The sequence below is a fragment of the Silene latifolia genome, chromosome 4 (genome assembly GCF_048544455.1).
Source record: "Silene latifolia isolate original U9 population chromosome 4, ASM4854445v1, whole genome shotgun sequence".
NCBI classification, from domain to species: domain Eukaryota; kingdom Viridiplantae; phylum Streptophyta; class Magnoliopsida; order Caryophyllales; family Caryophyllaceae; genus Silene; species Silene latifolia.
Window position 1 is genome coordinate 27,699,697 of NC_133529.1, and position 7,922 is coordinate 27,707,618.

General features: G+C 37.8%; 1 non-coding gene across 1 annotated transcript; it reads right to left on the minus strand.

The window, feature by feature from the left end:
* Positions 1 to 3,351: 3,351 nt before the first annotated feature.
* Positions 3,352 to 3,458, minus strand: LOC141654605 (small nucleolar RNA R71). Its single transcript, XR_012548161.1, has one exon. It is a non-coding gene; the product is annotated as a small nucleolar RNA R71 (small nucleolar RNA).
* Positions 3,459 to 7,922: the final 4,464 nt, after the last annotated feature.

Genomic DNA, 7,922 nt, shown 5'->3' on the forward strand with positions numbered 1-7,922 from the left:
TATAAATAAGACCAATCTTGAAGGATGAAATAAAAACAGCCCAAGGAACGGTTCCCCAATTTGTAAAAATTCGAAAAGATATACAAAGAGGAAAAGCACCAGGTTTTGTGATTCAAGAAGATGGGTCGCTTTGGTTTCAAAATCGAATTTGTGTACCAAATTCAGAAATTATCAAGGAAAAGATTTTGAACGAAGAACATAAGTCACAATATTCAATACATCCCGGGGGAAACAAGATGTATAAAGATGTTCGACATACATTTTGGTGGAGTAATATGAAGTAAGAAATAGCAGATTTTGTCTCAAAATGTGTAGCCTGTCAACAAGTATAAATAGAACATCAAAGACCAGGAGGACTTTTACAACCCCTAGATATTCCTACTTGGAAATGGGAGTCAATTGCTATGGATTTTTTGACAGGATTACCCTTAACATTTCAAGGAATGAATGAAATATGGGTAGTAGTAGATAGACTAACCAAGTGTGCTCACTTTTTAGCCACTAAGACTTCATAGAACTCAGAATAATTAGCTAAGAAATACATAAAAGAAATAGTGAGATTACATGGGGTTCCCATAACCATTATATCGGATAGAGATACAAATTTCTTAGCCAAGTTCTGGAAAAGTTTTCAAACAGCGATGCGATCTAAGCTTAACTTTAGTACCGCCTTCCACCCGCAGACAGATAGTCAAATTGAGTGAACCATCCAAACCTTGGAAGATTTATTACGATCATGTGTTTTGGATTTTCAAGGATCATGGGAGCAATACTTACCCTTAATAGAGTTTTCTTACAATAACAGTTATCTTGCTAGTATTGGTATGGCTCCCTATGAGGCTTTGTATGGACAAAGGTGTAGAACACCAATATGTTGGAGTGATGTTGATGAATCCAAAATAATTGGACCAGATCTGATACAAGAGACAATTAAAAAAGTAAGAATCATACGAGAGAAAATGCAAACCACACAGAGTCGTCAAAAGAGTTATGCTGATCTCAAGAGACGACCATTAGAATTTGAAAAGGGAGATTTCGTATTTCTCAAGGTATCACCTACGAGAGGAGTAATACGCTTTGGGAAGCAACGAAAATTGAGTCCAAGATACATATGGACTTTTGAAATAAATGAAAGAGTTGGAAGTGTGGCATATCGACTTCATCTTCCGACAGAATCGTCAAGGATACATGACGTTTTCCATGTTTCACTTTTAAAGAAATATATCCCTGATCCTGGTCATATTATTGACATACCACCTTTACAAGTTAGGGAAGATCTTACCTACGAGGAGGTGCCAATTCAAATTTTAGATCGAAAGACAAAAATTCTTCGTAATAAAACTATTCCATTAGCGAAAGTTTTATGGTCTCGCCACGATATGTCAGAAGCGACATGGGAAACAGAGCTGGAAATGAAAAACAAGTACCCCATTTGTTCTAAACTAAGGTAATTGAAGTTTCGGGGCGAAACTTATTTTAAGGAGGGTAGAATGTAATAACCCTTAAAAAAAATATAAATATTTTAGTAAAAATAAATAAATAATACAACGTATAATAATATACGATAAGCACATATTATACATATACTCCGTTTAACTCATTTTTGTATTATTACAATTATATAAACAACTACTCCATATTACTATATATATTAATACTATAGTTAGATTTTTTACCTTTAGTGATAAGTTTGCCTTGTAGGATGATAACTCAAAACAATTTCTTAGCCATTAAGTAAAAATCCCATTGGACCACCAAAATTAATACTTACCCTATGTGTAAATGTTAACCGACATATGCACCTATAAATAGCCATTTACAATTTGTAAAAAAGAGAAACACATGCGAAGAGAAACAAAGGACTAACAACGAACACTTACTAATCATTAGTCACCCACAGTTACCTATATTAATACTATAAGGTATGATTTCAGGATCCTTTATCGTAGAAATTAGTAATTTCCTTGAAATGAGATGATATTATAAGTAAATATTTATAAAAATAATGATTATGTAGTCCATATTATTGTTGTTATACCATTCATGTTAATTTTATGTCCATTATACTATAGTGTTTTCATGCTCATTTTTCATATAATGTTCAATTGGCCATTTGTTACATTCGGGATACGATTACGGGAGAGGGACAACATTACAAATTCATCATGTGTACATGGAAGGGGGCATGGCCTTATGTGAACTACGGTTCTGATTATCACTGGTGAAAGTGCCAGGGGATTTACATGGGTCTTAGACCTAGGATCCTCTGTACATGGAGGAGGGCTTAGCTCAGGGGAGTTTTACTCCGTAATGTGTCTCACTTCAGTAATAGTAGACCAGTATTTCATATTTTTTATATTATGATAAAATGACAGGGGTATCCAATTATAATTATTAAATGAGAATTATTTATTTGAGGACCGCTGAAGGTAACTGAGATCATATTCAGTCAGTTTTAACTGATTTTGTTTATTTTAATTTTTTTTTTTTCAGGTTTATATGCTGGGGAACTAAGGGAGTGAGTTTCACTATAGAAATTAAAACCTATAAATAACTAGTATATTATATTAAGTTTGCTGAGTAGATCTTGTAGCCTTGTATTTCCTGTATAGGAAATACGGCGGTGACGCCTTGTAATAAATTTGTTTTCAAGTTTTTTTTATATGAAATAAAAACGTACTCTTTGTTATTTTATATTATTGTCTTTATTTCATGGCGCTACAACCTGTTCTTTGAGACCGTTATTTACAAGTTTTTTGAGATTGTTGTCTTATGCCCAGGTCCTCTGCCGGAGAATTGCTTCCTTTTGATCCGGAGCCCAAGAGAACTTTTTGTAGCCGACTCAATTATTTCCAGGAGTTTGCCGAATCTTCTAGTCCCGCTGGTTTGGGTCGCATTCGTACCAATTATCCAATCCGTGACGAAGAAGAAGTTTCTAGTTCATCATCTCCACCGCCACCACCATCACCAATCATAAAGATGTTGAAACTTTCCGATCATTCCAAGCCCACCGCGGCCATGCTTCCAAGGGGCATCATTACTACCCAAATTGGAGCCGCGGAGTTCGAGATCAAACTGGCTTTCATTAGCCTTGTAGAGAGGAGGCAATTTGAGGGAAGTCCTTTGGAGGATCCCAATTTGCATGTGCAAAACTTTTGTGATTATTGCTCAATGATTAGGCAAACGGGAGTCACACAATCTCAAATAAGGGAGATACTTTTCCGTTTTTCATTGAAGGACAAGGCTAAGCTATGGATCAATAGTCTTGATAGAACCGCCATGGGAATCACTAATTGAGAGACTTTGGCTCTTGCTTTTTATCAAAAGTATTTTCCACCGGAGAAAACTCAAACTTTGAGAAGCCAAATCATGGGGTTCCGTCAAAAAGGGTTAGAGAGCCTTTATGAAACTTAAGATAGATACAAGGAATTGCAAAGACAATGCCCACATCATGGGTTAGATCCTTGGTTTCTCGCTATAACATTCTATAATGGATGTTGTGCCGAGTCCCGACGAGTTCTTGATTCCGCAAACAGTGGGCGGTTTGATCAAATTGACACCGATATTGCTCATGCCACAATTGAATCCATGGCGATTTATGATTCAAAATATGTCAATTCCCGAAGTACACCACTAAAGACTAAGGAGGAGTCTTCCGATACATCCGTCTTGAAGGCTCAAATTCCTTGCTTCAACAAAAATTGGAGACTAAAATGCGCCTTCATCTCTTCAACAAGTCAATGCTATGTCCACTACTAGCCAAATTGTTGTTTGTGAAGGTTGCGGAGGTGCGGGACATTGCACCGCCTTATGTCAACCACCATTTAAGAGGTAAATGCTTTTCAAAGTTTTAGACAAAGTTCACTTCCACCGGGTACTTTTTCAAATACTTACAATCCTAACACAAAGTACCACCCGAATTTGTCTTATAAGAGCTCAAATGTGCTAAATCCTCAACCACATAATAACTTTGTGCCCCAACAACCACAAAACACCTCTGTGCCTCAACAACAAAATACCTACATTCCACCACAACAAAGGTTTGATTATCCACCTAATTATCATCAAAATCAAAGCCAGAATCACAATCAAAGGCCGAGAGGTGGTTGTCATTAGACCTAAATGATTAACGTTATTATCAACTTCTATGTTTAACTTGAGCATTTACATTTTTGCTTGTGTGGCCCGAATCCCCTAGACTCTTTTAGCATTATTAATTTATATCTTTTTAATACAAGTTTTACCAAACAAACCCAACAAATAATCGAAAACGACCTAGATATAATTCTACTCATAGCAATTCACTACGCAATTCCTGTCTCCTTGTGTTCGACTCCTACTTTACTACATTCATTTGTTAGCCAAGTCTAGGGTATTTTTGTTAGGTATGAGATAGCCTATCAAATTTTGGCCACCTCAACAAAATTTTCAACAAAACTTCCTACCAATCCAAGGTCAATCCTCAAAATCTCAACAAAATGACCAGGGGGGGGGGGGGAGAGAGAGTAAACTTGAAGCTTTGGTGATGCAAATGGCTAAGACCCAATCCGAATTATTGGCTTAAATGCAAAAGAGTGATCAAGCTCACAATGTCGCTATCAAAATGCTAGAGAATCAAATGGCTCAAATAGCCTCCTCTAGCTCTCATAGGAAGACGGGTCAACTATCACCCCAAGGTGCGCCACCACATGATACCATCATTGCTATCACCTTGAGAAGCGATACCAAGTATGATGAGTCCCCTATGCCCAAATAAAGTGATGAGGTACTTGTTGAAATTGAGGTTTCTCCTAATCCAAAGAAAGTTGATGCTACTCCAAAGAAAGTGGATGAACCCATTGTTATTGAGGAAGCAAAAGATGTGGAGGATGCTCCTCCAAAAAAAGAAGTTGAAGTCAAAGTTTCGAAAAAAATTCAAAGTGCCTTTCCCTCATCATTTGGCCAAATATCAAAAGGAGACTTAATTTGGTAAGTTCATGGAAGTGGTGAAGAATTTACAGGTAACAGTTCCTTTTACCGAGTTAATCGCTCAAATTCCATCTTACACTAAATTCATGAAAGATATTTTAACTAAGAAGAGGACTTTTGATGATGTTGAAACTATAGCATTCACCGCCGAGTGTAGTGCGTTTTTACAAAATAAGTCCCCTCCTAAGTTAAAAGATCCTGGTAGCTTTTCCATTCCATGCACCATTGGCACCTATACAATTGATAAAGCTTTGTGTGATTTAGGTGCTAGTGTGAGTGTGATGTCTTATTCTATTGTGGTAAGCTAAAGATGGTGGTCTTAAAATGTACTAGTGTCACTTTGCAAATGACGGATCATTCTATAAAACGCCCTTTGGGTGTTTTGGAGGATGTTCCCATTAAAGTTGGTAAATTTTTCATTCCGGTTAATTTTATTGTTCTTGACATGGCCGAAGATGCATAAATCCCAATCATTTTGGGTAGACCCTTTTTACATACTGCAGGTGCGGTAATTGATGTCAAGAATGGTAAGTTAACTTTGGAAGTTGGTGACGATAAGGTCACATATAACTTGAATAGTGCCATGAATAGTCCAATGCTTGAAGAGTCTTGTTATTCTATTGACGTTTTGGATATTGTTGATGTTGTGATAGAAGACTTTTTACCTCGATCTTTGACTAAAGATCCCTTGGAGGCACTCTTGTTATTGGAATCATTTGCAGGTGATGATGAAATTGGATGTGAAGAAGTGGATGCTTTGGAGATAGAATTAGATGGAGAAGAGCTATCATTGTAGGAAAGCTCACAATTTGTAGGTTTGGTTTCTACTCTTCAAGACCTTGAGGTACAAAAACCCGAACTTAAACCCCTCCCCTCTAATTTGAAATATGCTTTTCTAGATGAGTCGGAAATGTGTCCGGTCATTGTTAGTGCTCATTTAAGTGAGAGTCAATTATCTTCATTGCTAAATTTTTTAAGAACTCACAAGAAAGTCATTGGTTACAAACTTGATGATTTGAAGGGCATAAGCCCGGATTTTTGCATGCATAGAATTTACCTTGAAGAAGATCATAAACCATGTGTCCAAGGTAAACGGCGATTAAATTCGAACATGCAAGAAGTGGTTAAAAAGGAGGTCATTAAATTGTTGGATGCGGGAATCATTTATGCAATTTCCAACTCAAAATGGGTTAGTCCGGCCCAAGTGGTTCCTAAAAAAAGGAGGAACCACCGTAGTAAAAAATGATAAAATGAAATCATTCCCACTAGAATTGTGACGGTATGGCGCTTGTGTATTGACTATAGGAGGTTAAATTTGGCCACCAAGAAAGACCACTACCCATTACCCTTTATTGACCAAATGTTGGAAAGGTCGGCATGTCACAAGTACTTTTGCTACTTAGATGGTTATTCCGGGTTCTTTCAAATACCCATTCACCCGGATGACCCAGAGAAGACTACATTTACATGTCCCTATGGTACCTTTGCTTACTGTAGAATCCCCTTTGGTCTTTGTAATGCCCCCGCTACCTTCCAATGTTGCATGATAAACATCTTTTCTGATTTCATTGAATATATCATGGAGGTGTTTATGGATGATTTTAGCGTTTATGGTTCTTCATTTGATGCATGCTCGGCTAATTTGACTAAATTTTTGAAGCGTTGTGAAGAGGTTGACTTAGTGTTGAATTGGGAAAAGTGCCACTTCATGGTAAATGAAGGAGTGGTACTTGGTCACATTGTTTCCAAAAGAGGAATTGAAGTGGACCGTGCTAAGGTCCAAGTTACTGAACAACTACTCCCACCGGTAAATGTCAAAAGTGTAAGGAGTTTCTTAGGCCATGCAGGATTCTACCGCCGTTTTATCAAAGATTTTTCTAAGATTGCTACACCCCTTACGGAGGTTCTTTTAAAAGATGCTCCATTTGTGTTTACTAATGATTGTCTTGAGTCTTTTAATAGGATAAAGAAGGCTTTGATCTCCTCACCTATCATCCAATCACCGGATTGGAACTTGCCATTCGAACTCATGTGTGATACAAGTGACTATGCGGTAGGTGCCGTGCTAGGACAAAGAAAGGACAAGGTGCTCCATGCTATCTACTATGCTAGTGAAACCTTGGTTGCGGCTCAAATCAACTATGCCACCACGGAGAAAGAGCTACTTGTCATTGTCTATGCCTTAGACAAATTCCGCTCTTATTTGATTGGGTCCAAAGTCATTGTTCATACCGATCATGCCGCTTTGAAGCATGTCCTAGCCGAGGAAGAGGCTAAGCAAAGGCTCATAAGATGGATCTTGCTCTTGCAAGAATTTGATCTTGAGATTCGTGACAAGAAGGGGGCCGAAAATATTATTGGCTATCACTTATCCCGATTAAAGTATGAAGATGGAGGTATTGATATACCTATTGATGATTCTTTCACCAATGACTCCTCTATGATGTTGGAGGCCAATACTCTATCGTATGCCGACAAAGCCAACTATCTAGTTGGAAAGGAGTTGCCACCCGACCTTTCATATCAACAAAGAAAGAAGTTCATGCATGATACCAAGTTCTTTTTTTGGGATGATCCTTATGTATTCAAACATTGCTCCGATGGGCTATTCCGGAGATGTGTACCACAATGGTATGTGAAAGGTGTGCTAGAAGGATGTCATTCTTCTCCTTATGGTGGTCATCATGGACCATCCAAAACCATTTCAAAGGTATTACAATCCGGCTTCTATTGGCCTACCATGTTCTAAAATGCCAAGAATTTTGTGATGGCATGCGATGCTTGTAATACTACGTATTTATGAGTCTCTGGGTACTCTATCAAGTAAGGGTGAGTTGCAGTTTAAAATAGTTTCTGACCTGTTGGGTACTCGATCGAGTAACGTGGATACTCGATCGAGTAAGAGGGCACTCGATCGAGTACCTTAGCTACTCGATCGAGTAGCCGGTTTACGG